This window comes from Bos grunniens, chromosome 18 (assembly GCF_055505025.1).
Source record: "Bos grunniens cultivar Pamir isolate PY7600 chromosome 18, Bosgru_T2T1.0, whole genome shotgun sequence".
In the NCBI taxonomy this organism is placed as follows: Eukaryota; Metazoa; Chordata; class Mammalia; order Artiodactyla; family Bovidae; genus Bos; species Bos grunniens.
In genome coordinates this window covers 61,321,115-61,332,159 of record NC_141182.1, presented here as the reverse complement: position 1 = coordinate 61,332,159, position 11,045 = coordinate 61,321,115, and positions in this window count along the sequence as shown.

Sequence of the window (11,045 nt, the reverse complement as noted above, 5' to 3'; positions counted from 1 at the left end):
ATTCTTTACCTTTCCTCTTTACTGAGCCACTTTTTTTTTCCTTCTTTATTTTTTTTTTTGGATTAAAAAATTTCAAAGATTTAAGAAATGAGATTCGATAGCCTGGGGTGGCTGGGGGAGACTAGGACTAAATGGAAAAAGTTTGCTAAATCAAACATTCTTCCTGCAGAATTGAAAGCTCTTCATTTGCAAATCACTAGACCTTGTTGTCATTACAATCACCTGGTCTCTCCACCGTCCCCACCCAATTCATACCTTTATCTGGCTGGTCTGCATACCAGTAAGAATAGCTTAAAAAAAAAAAAAAAGATCCTCAACAGTTTTTGAAATCCTTTAGTGTACAGAGTTCTTTGCTCAACAGTGAGGTACTGCCTGGAGGTGAATGGGTGATAATCGTGTTTTTTAAAAGGATTCCTACAATTTAATGTAAAGTTACTGCTTTGTGCTGAAGTTGAGGAGAAAAAGTGGGGGGAAGGGAGGACTATTTCCAGACTAGATGAAACACTTTAGAAGACCTTACCTGACAGCTGAAATTTATTAGACATCATTTAATATATCTGGCCACCTCATGCGAAGAGTTGACTCATTGGAAAAGACTCTGATGCTGGGAGGGATTGGAGGCAGGAGGAGAAGGGGACGACAGAGGATGAGATGGCTGGATGGCATCACTGACTCAATGGACGTGAGTCTGAGTGAATTCCGGGACTTGGTGATGGACAGGGAGACCTGGCGTGCTGCGATTGATGGGGTCACAAAGAGTCAGACACGACTAAGCTACTGAACTGAACTGAACTGAATATATCAGGGCTTCCCTGGTGGCTCAAGGATAAAGAATCTGCCTGCCAATGCAGGAGACTTGGATTTGATTCCTGAGTCAGGAAGATCCCCTAGAGAAAGAAAAGGCAACCCACTCCAGGATTCTTGCCTGGAGACACCACTGAGTAAGGCGATACTCAATATGGCCTTCAAAACCAATCAAGTACGCAGTTATGTTAGAACATCAAGTGAGTGCTAAATCCCTTCAGTCGTGTCCAGCTCTGTGACACTTGGGACACAGGTAGCCCACCAGGCTTCTCTGTCCATGTGATTCTCCATACAAGAATACTGGCGTGGGATGCCATGCCCTCCTCAAGGGGCTCTTCCTGACCCAGGGATCGAACCTGTGTCTTCTGCGACTCCCATGTTGCAGGCCACCAGGCCCCATGTTGGGCCACCAGGGAAGCCCTAGAACATCACAGGATATGGGAAAGAAATAGAGCAAACTTTTGAGAGTTGTAATGATACAGACATGAAACATAGTAGGTCTACTTGTCCAGAATTTTCCAGTTCTTTTAATTGCTTTCTTCCCTAATTTCATTGAATCATGCCTCTTCAAGGACACTTCATCCAACCAGCTTTTCTAAAATAGCAATTCCATGGAATTTCCCTGATGGTCCAGTGGTTAAGACTCCACACTTCCAATGCAGGGGGCACGGGTTTTATTATTGGTCAGGGAACCAAGATCCCACATGCCATGTGATGAGGCCAAAAGAAATACATGGAATAAATAAAATGGTACAGTTATGACTGATTCACGTTGTTGTATGGCAGAAACCGATATAATGTTGTAAAATAATTTTCATCCAATCAAAAAATAAATGAGCATGAACACATGAATATATTTCAGAAAGTGTCAAAGTTAGTGCACATTTGAAAAAAAAAATTGTAATTTTTGACATTCACCTCCATGCTGTATCTGGAGTACTTGGTATGCATAATTAGCTGATATTAAAAACTCATTTGCTTATTTCTTTGTCATCTGTTTCCAAAACGAAAATGTAAGCTTGATGAAGGAAGGACATTTTCTATTTTGTTCAGAACTGTGTCCCCAGTGCTTGGTCCATCACAGACTTTTGAAAATATTCACTGAATAAGTGAATCTGCCAACTGGAAAAAAAAAAAAGAGTCTGGGAGAACACTTTAGAAAATGCGAGAATCCCTGTGAATGTGAATCTGTGTAATGATAATTTTACATTTTTTTGTTTGCAAAAACAAAAAGCATTTTTTTTTACATTTTACATGTTTTTGTTTGCAAAACAAAAAGCAAACCTCTACTTTTAGTAACGCCCACTGAGAACCAAGGGAGACGGCAATGGCACCCAACTCCAGTACTCTTGCCTGGAAAATCCCATGGATGGAGGAGCCTGGTAGGCTGCAGTCCATGGGGTCGTTAAGAGTCGGACATGACTGAGCGTCTTCACTTTCACTTTTCACTTTCATGCATTGGAGAAGGAAATGGCAAACCCACTCCAGTGTTCTTGCCTGGAGAATCCCAAGGACAGGGGAATCTCGTAGGCTGCAATCTTTGGGGTCGCACAGAGTCGGACTCGACTGAAGCAACTTAGCAGCAGCAGCAGCAGCAGAGAACCAAGAGGAAACCTTAGGGAGGCATTTCAAATGTTGATCACAGTCACTTAGGATGGGGTGTGCTTGGAGTCACATAGCCCTCATCGAGAATATTTGTCAGGCATCTTAAGAGTTGTGTCCTGGTTTTCACCTTGATTATTTTGCATTTCCTTCAGGGTTCTTTACATTGTGTGGATAAGAAATTCATTTAAAGAGTATATGTTTTTATGACTTTTGCCTAATTTAACCATCTATATTCAAGCTTTGTGAGGAAGAAAGTGTTAGTCTCTCAGTCACGTCTGTCTTTGCAACCTCGTGGACTGTAGCCCACCAGGCTCCTGTCCTTGGGATTCTCCAGGCAAGAGTACTGGAGTGAAAAAAACAAACAAACAAAAAAAGAGTACTGGAGTGGGTTGCCATGCCCTTCTCCAGGGGATCTTCCTGACCTGGGGATTGAACCTGGGTCTGACTCATTGCAGGCAGATTCTTTACCATCTTGAGCCACCAGGGAAGCCTGTGAGGATGGCCATTCTAACTAATATTGGTGATGGAATGAATGTAATTGATAAGAGAGAGGAAGGTATGAGAGTCATGAGCTTCCAAGTGTCAGAGGTGTTCGAATGTGTCTGACACTGTTGTTAACACCGAGAAGACATGAGTTTGCCTCAGCTTTAGATGGAAGCAAAGTCACGAGTTTTAAGTTTTTTTCTTTTTTGGCCACCCACGTGGCATGCAGGATCTTAGTTCCTAACCAGGGATGGAACCCATGCCCAGAGCAGCGGAAGTGTGGAGTCTTAAACACTGGACCACCACCAGGGAAGTCCCAGGGGTTTTAATTCAGGGGATTCTGAAGGTGAATCTTGTAAGATCTTGCAAACCACTTCACTAATCAATTTCTCCAGTAGACACACAGCCACATAGTTTGGGGTGGCCTGTTCTGAGTTCTTTCAGGGTACAAATTTTCTCAATAGGGGAGATGGATTGAGAGAATATCTGATTACAAGTTCAGTTTTTAAGTCGTGTCTTTGTGACCCCATGGACTGCAGCACTCCAGGCTTCCCTGTCCTTCACTATCTTCTGGAGTTTGCTCAAATTTATGTCCATTAAGTCGGTGATGCTATCTAACCATCTCATCCTCAGCCGTCCCTTTCTCCTTTGGCTTTCAGTCTTTCCCAGCATCAGGGTCTTTCTCAAGGTGAAATGGCGATTTGCAGCCAGAGTGTTGAGTGACGGGGTCAGTGGATGCAAAATCCTTGAGAAGAGATACCAAAGTGAGGAGGGGTCTTACTAAGTGAGTCTAATAGGATTCTCATTAAGGCAGGTCAAGGACTCAGAGATTAAATGGAGGGAGAGGAACTTGATCTGGCATGAGAGGTGATTAGCTCTCAAGGGTCAGGGAAAAGATTTAGCAGGATTCTTTGCTAAAACCTGGAAGGCAGGCTCAGGGTCAAAGTCAAGCTCATTATTCCCTCAATTACAAATTCTACCTGTGGGGCAGAAGGACAGATTTTGTGGGGCCAGGCTGCGGAAATTGATGCAAAAGCTAATGGCGATGGATGGGGGTGGCAATCTGAAAGGGAAAAGGGGACTTAAGGGCAGAAATTCCTTCCTTCTCCTCAGGAAAGAGGTTCAGACCCTCATTCAGCACAAATAATGAGATTTGATAGCTGTTTCAGAGAGTATTTTGAATATCACCAGCACACAAAGAGTAGGCAAATTTACTATGAAAGCCCTAGGGGTGGGGACTTGACTAGGTGGGACTTACTCTCATTCTTTGGATTTCTAAGAAATGACTGAGCCAGAACAGTTTTTTAATTTACGGCTTTTTTTCTTTTTTAAAAAAAGAAACTTAAAAAAAATTAAATAATGAAACTTTTCCTTTTGGAACAAGTTTAGATTTACAGAGAAACTGCAACATGTAGAGTTTCCACTATGCCTACTCCCAGTTTCCCCTATACATGAATACATTATAACTCCAACAAGGACTGAGAAACCCGCGCAGCCAAAGGCAGAAGCGGAGCCTAAGAAAACAGGACAACTGTGTGTAATGCGATGTTCTGAGTGGGATGCTGGAACAGAAAATGACATTAGGTTAAGGTTAAAAAAAAAAAAAAAAACCTAGGGAAAGCTGAATTAACCATGGACTGCAGCTAATAATGGGATTCCCTGGTAGCTCAGACGGTAAAGCGTCTGCCTGCAATATATTGGCTTTTTAAATGTAACAGAGCACAGAGAACTGGGTACTCTATAATAACCTAAATGGTAAAAGAATTTGAAAAATAACTGATACCTATAAAATTAAATTTTAAAATACATCATTAGTACATTGGTAGAACACACGTGTTACAGTGAATAAACCAATATCATTACTGTTATTAGCTGCAGTCCATCAGTTCAGTTCAGTTCAGTCGCTCAGTCGTGTCTGACTCTTTGAGACCCCATGAATCGCAGCACGCCAGGCTTCCCTGGCCATCACCATATCCCGGAGTTCACTCAAACCCACGCCCATCGAGTCGGTGATGCCATCCAGGCATCTCATCCTCTGTCGTCCCCTTCTCCTCCTGCCCCCAATCCCTCCCAGCATCAGAATCTTTTCCAGTGAGTCAACTCTTCGCATGAGGTGGCCAAAATACTGGAGTTTCAGCTTTAGCATCATTCCTTCTAAGGAACACCCAGGGCTGATCTCCTTTGGAATGGACTGGTTGGATCTCCTTGCAGTCCAGGGGACTCTCAAGCAGTCCATAGTTAATTTATATTTCCTTAGCTTTGCTATTAGAACATTAGTACAACAAACTTGTTACATTTAATAAGCCAATATTATTATCAGCTGTAATACATGGTTAATTCGGTTTCCTTAGTTTTTTTTGGGGGGGTGGTTACACTTGGCTGGGAGGGTTTCTCAGGCTTTTATTTTGGGACAGTTTTGAGGCCTTCTGCTCAGGTCTTATAGAATGTGCTTCAGCTGGGATTATGTGCTCAGTTGCCCAGTTGTGTCTGTCTCTTGGGGACCCCGGGAACCCTAATCTGCCAGCCTCCTCTGTTGGATTGGTCTCCTGTTTTTCTCATAATTAGATTAGGAGCCTGGTGGGCTGCAGTCCATGGGGTCGCAAAAGCCGGACACAAGTGAACGGCCTTAAGAGTTTACATAGAGAGCCTGGGGACTTCCCTGGTAGTCCAGTGGTTAAGTGGAGAAGGAAATGGCAGCCCACTCCAGTGTTCTTGCCTGGAGAATCCCAGGGATGGAGGAGCCTGGTGGGCCGCCGTCTATGGGGTCGCGCAGAGTCAGACATGACTGAAGTGACTTAGCAGCAGCAGCAGCCAGTGGCTAAGACTGAGCTTCCAATGCAGGGAGCACAGATTCGATCCTACATCCCACAAGGTGCTGCCAAAAATTTAAGAAATTTACACATTAAGAGAAAAGAGAGAGACATCCTGTTCCCAGAATAAAGCTACCACCAGCGATGTCTACAAAGAATATGTGGCAAGTATGTGTGTCGAGAAGGGGGAGAACCTGGAGGCCTGGAGATCAGACTCCCCTCTGAGTTCCGTGGTCCCAGCCCGGCCCTAGCAAATGTTTGTTTACCAAACATTTGCTTTCATCTCCATGTGAATTGCCCTTCTCTCAAGTCCCATTCCACCAGCCTCAGCATCTTCTTTTGTCTTAGCTGAAGGTGGCATTTTAAGGCAAAGGTTTGGGCCAGTCTGGCTGTTTACTCCATTTTCCTCAGGCTCCCTCACATATTGTTGTTCAGGCACTCAGTCGCATCCCAGTCTTCCCCCTGCAGTGGTAGCGCCGGGTCCCAGTCACTGGTCCACCAGGGAATTATTGATCTCATGTCAATTTCGAACAAGAGAACCTAGAAGAGGAGAGGCACATTTCTTCCTTCTGGACAACACTGACCAAGACTCTGTCTTTGACTTAAGCCTGATTGAGTCAGGCTCCCCTGTAGCCTCTTAACTACACCTTGACCTTGACTTGCCCGTGGCCCTCCCAGTCCAATCTTGGCAAAAAAATATGCCTGTCTCCACCCCACCCTTGTTAACCGATAACTTCTGATCTCTGATCAAATTCCTCATCCAACACCCCTGATGTCTAAACCCTTGGCTGGCTTTCAGCAAGAATCCTGTTAAGCGAGTTTAGTAGTATCCCCCCACCATGAGGTCTCCTCCTGGTAATTTTCCAGCCACTCACTCACCTTTACTCCACTCTTCAGGCTCTGACTCCCTGAATTTGAGCCCAATCTCAATCCCCCTGGGCTTCCCTGGTGGCTCAGATGGTAAAGAATCTGCCTACAATACAGGAGACCCAGGTTCAATTCCTGGGTTGGGAAGAAGCCCTTGGAGGAGGAAATGCCAACTCCCTCCAGGCTTCTCCTCATGGACAGAGGAGCTTGGTGGGCTCTAGTGTCTGGGCTCACAAAGTATCAGACTCAACTGGGCACAGCACATATTCTTTTCCAAATTCTTTTCCAATTTAGATTATCATAGAATTTTGAGTAGAGGTCCTTGTGCCATACAGCAGGTCCTTGATGGTTACCTGTTTTAGAATAGCAGTGTGTACGTGTCCATCCTAAACTCCCAGTCTGTCTTTCCCCCTTTCCCCCCCTGGAAATCATAAGTTCCTTCTCTAAATCTGTTAGTCTGTTTCTGTTAAGTCTTGTCAACTTAAAAAAGAAAGAAAGAAAGAAAGCACTATGTGAGAGTTGCGAGTTAAGTTTTCTTTGGGACAAAATGAGGACTGCAGTCTAGAGACAGACCTCAGATAGCTCTGAGAAACCGCTCCAGAGAGGCAGGGGGAAGGTCAGTCTGTATGTGATTTTTGGGAAGAGAAGTTATGCAATCAAGCACTTTTTTTTTTTTTTCCTGCAGAAGGTTTCTGCTAATCACGAGGAGGAGCAGATATCACCAAAAAGGATTTTAGTGCTTTCCTAGATATGAGGAGATACAAGAATTGGGCTCATAAAATCAGTTCCTGAAAATATCTAAATTTCTGAAGACCTGTCCTGCCAGTTTTTCCACTGAGCACAGCGTGCCTCCTTTCTGTGAGCTCCTTTGAAGGGCAACAGCTGCCACAGCTCACGATTTAGCCCTTGTAGAGTCAAGTGCGAACTTGCAGTTGATTGTCTGTACCTTTTTTTGGCTTCACGGTGCCACTTATGGGATCTTAGTTCCCTGACCAGGAATTGAACCTGGGCCCTCAGCAAAAAGTGTTACCAAAAGCGTGTGTGGGGTCTGGCTGCCTGCCACTCAAAAGCAAATAATCAGGCCAGGTTGGTGGGAAGGAACGTTTGCTTTATTTCAGATGCTGGCAACTAGGTTGGGGGAGGATGGTGGACATCGATCCAAAGGCCGACTCCACCCCACCCCAAAAGGGGATGAGAGCTTTTATAGACAGGGGGAGGGGGGGCTACAGGCGGAAACAGCACAGTCCTCTCCAACAGTCATCTTCAAATTGGTCATCAGTGGTCTGAGCAGCATCAACTTGATTGTGTTAGGTACAGTTAACCTTCAGTTTCAGGGTCCATTTTTTCGCATATCTTTCCAGTCAATTGTCTGAATTGTGGCAGCTCATGTCCAGGGTGCAGTCCAGTCGCCCTGTAGTTAACTTCTCCACCTGCTGCTTTGGTATCTATAAGACAGCTCACAGATACGGCTCAGAATATTGTCCATAGCTCTTGAGAGGGAACTAAAGGTCCTTGACTATGTTGAATGACTACATTATTACTTAGTCTCCTTTGATTGTTTTCCTTTGTTTCAGCATTTCTCCTTCTCTGATCACACTTATTCTTTGACTAAAGTCTTCCACGGGCAAAAGGCAGGCAGAAGATACGGTGTGGGGGGCAAGGACCAAAGCATGGAGTCCTAATCACTGGACCACCTGAGAATTCCCAAGTCTTCACCAACTTTTAACAAGTGTCCAGTGGATTTTTTTTTAATACTTGTTCCAGAACCTGCATGGTTAAACACTCAGAACCATACCATTTATTCTAGGATTCTACACTCAGATGGGTTTTACTGATGATGTACTTTAAGAAAAAAGAGAGAGAACATGCTACAGTGATGAAGGTTTGGAGATAAGGGAGGGAAGGGGTGGGCCATGAAGGACCTCTCTACTCAGCCCTGGGAATCATCTCAATAATTAGGTCCTGTTATCTGCTCTCTGGACTCATTTTTACCATCAACTGTGTTTCCAACACAATAACCATTAGCCATGTGTAGCTCTTTAAAATTTAATTAATTAAGAATTCAGCTCCTCACAAGGTCCTACTGAATAGCACAGGGAATTGTATTCAGTATCCTGAGATAAACCATAATGGAAAAGAATATTTTAAAAATTTATGTATATGTATAACTTAGTCATTTTGTTGTACAGCAGAAATTAACACAACATTGTAAATCAACTTTATTTCAATAAAAAAAAAAAAGAAACAGGTGGGGAAAAAAATTCAGCTCTTCAGTCTGGAGTTGCCAGGCAAAATACAGGATGAACAGTTATATCTGAAGCTTCGGAAATTCCCCAGGGGTCCAATGGCTGTGATTACACGTCCACTTCGAGGGGCATGGGTTTGATTCCTGGTGGGGGACTAAGATCCCGCAAGTCTTGCAGCAAGGCAAACAAAACAAAACAAAAAAAAGAGGATTCCTTCGAGATCTTGTAAGGGGTCACAGGAGCCACCAAGGTTAGTCTTGTACGTGTGTATGAGTTGCTTCTGTCCAACTCTTTGCCAGGCTCCTCTATCCATGGGATCTCCCAGGCAAGAATATTGGAGTGGGTTCCCATTTCCTTCTCCAGGAGACCTTCCTGACCCAGGGATCAAAGTTGCGTCTCCTGCATTGCAGGGGCATTCTTTATATTCTGAGCCCCGCTGATCCTCAAATTCAGCTAGAATAAAGTTTTCTGTTTTTTTCTTGGATTGACTGATTTTTCATTGACAGAGAAGAGGTCTAGAAAATATTCCAAGGTATTACAGCTCCTGGAAAAGAGATTTCAGATGTTCAGCTCATTTCAAAGAACTGAGTCTCCTGAGCTAGATGCAAAAAGATATTTTTAACACAAAGAAGATAGCTTACTTAGCAGGAAATTCCTCTTGGATGACTCTAGAATCCTGAAGAGGTTTGAGGGTAGGGCTTAATCTCATTTTCTTTTGCATCTGTTTAGGATTTGCTAGGACACTTTTTTAGTTTCCAAAATCCAATTTCACTGAATATTCCTGAAGATTTCTTTTGAGCAATTTATTTGTTCATTAGGTATTAGTTGAAATCTATTTTCTGGGTCCTAATTCACTAGTAAGAAAGGGAGATATAATCCCTTAGTACTTGGGGTCCATGCTCAAAAGCTCAGAACCTGAGCTATGGCCACTGGGTGGAAGGGACAGTATGGGGTGACTCCTCTGGTCTGAGATCCTATGAAAGACATTCTAAAGAAAGCTTTGGGAGGAAAAACATTCCTCTTCCAAATCAGGTCTAGTAGCTGAAGGCCAGAAAACTAACAGTAGCAAGATTAACAGGAGAAAAGAAGCTTATTAACAAGTGCATGAGGGACCTCCCAGTATCGAGAAATGAGAGAAACTTTTACATAAGGCTTCCCTGGTGGCTCAGATGGTGTAGAATCCGCCTGCAATGCAGGAGACCTGGGTTTGACCCCTGGGTTGGGAAATCCCCTGTAGGAGGGCATGGCTAATCCAATCTAGTATCCTTGCCTGGAGGAGCCCATGGACAGAGAAGCCTGGCGGGCTACAGTCCACCGTGTTGCAAAGAGCAATTAACGCTTTAACTGAAGGGGAGCGCATAAGGGCTTCAGTGGGAGGGTATGGAAAGTTCTATGGGGCTTTTTGATGCTAGGGCTATGGGCCTTCTGCCTTGGCAACTGAATTTACAGGAAACTTCCCTTGGAGGAAGTGGTTGAGGGCAGCTATTTTGGGGGGAGGCAGATGAAGCTTATCTAAGATTTCTTTCTGCACTTTCAGCAGCTGAATTGTTTTTATTTTGGGATAAATATAATTTTGGGACAAAAGGAACTTCCCTGGTGGTCCAGTGATTAAGACTGCTTCCACTGCAGGGGTGCGGTTAAAATCCCTAGTTGGGGAACTCAGATCACATTTGTCTCACAGTACAGTCAAAACAAACAAACAACACACACAGGAATAAGGATAGTTTGGGGATTAAAGATTATTTTACGTGAACTCTGGGATTCCATGTGGGCCCCCATTTCAAAGGGAAGTAAGACAGGCAAGCATAGTAGGGTGAGGGGGTATGTAAAGGTGTTATAAAAACTCACATTCACAGGATAAAAAGTTTAATCTGAAAAGCTTTGTTTTGGAGCCATTGCTATGCTATGCTATGCTATGCTAAGTCACTTCAGTCGTGTCTGCCTCTGTGTGACCCCATAGACAGCAACCCACCAGGCTCCCCCGTCCCTGGGATTCTCCAGGCAAGAACACTGGAGTGGGTTGCCATTTGCTTCTCCAATGCATGAAAGTGAAAAGTGAAAGTGAAGTCGCTCAGTCGTGTCCGACTCTTAGCGACCTCATGGATTGCAGCCTAACAGGCTCCTCTGTCCATAGGATTTTCCAGGCAAGAGTACTGGAGTGGGGTGCCATTGCCTTGTAATGGGTACAGAAAGAGATAAGAATATTTTATGGAAAGTGGACCCCAAGGGA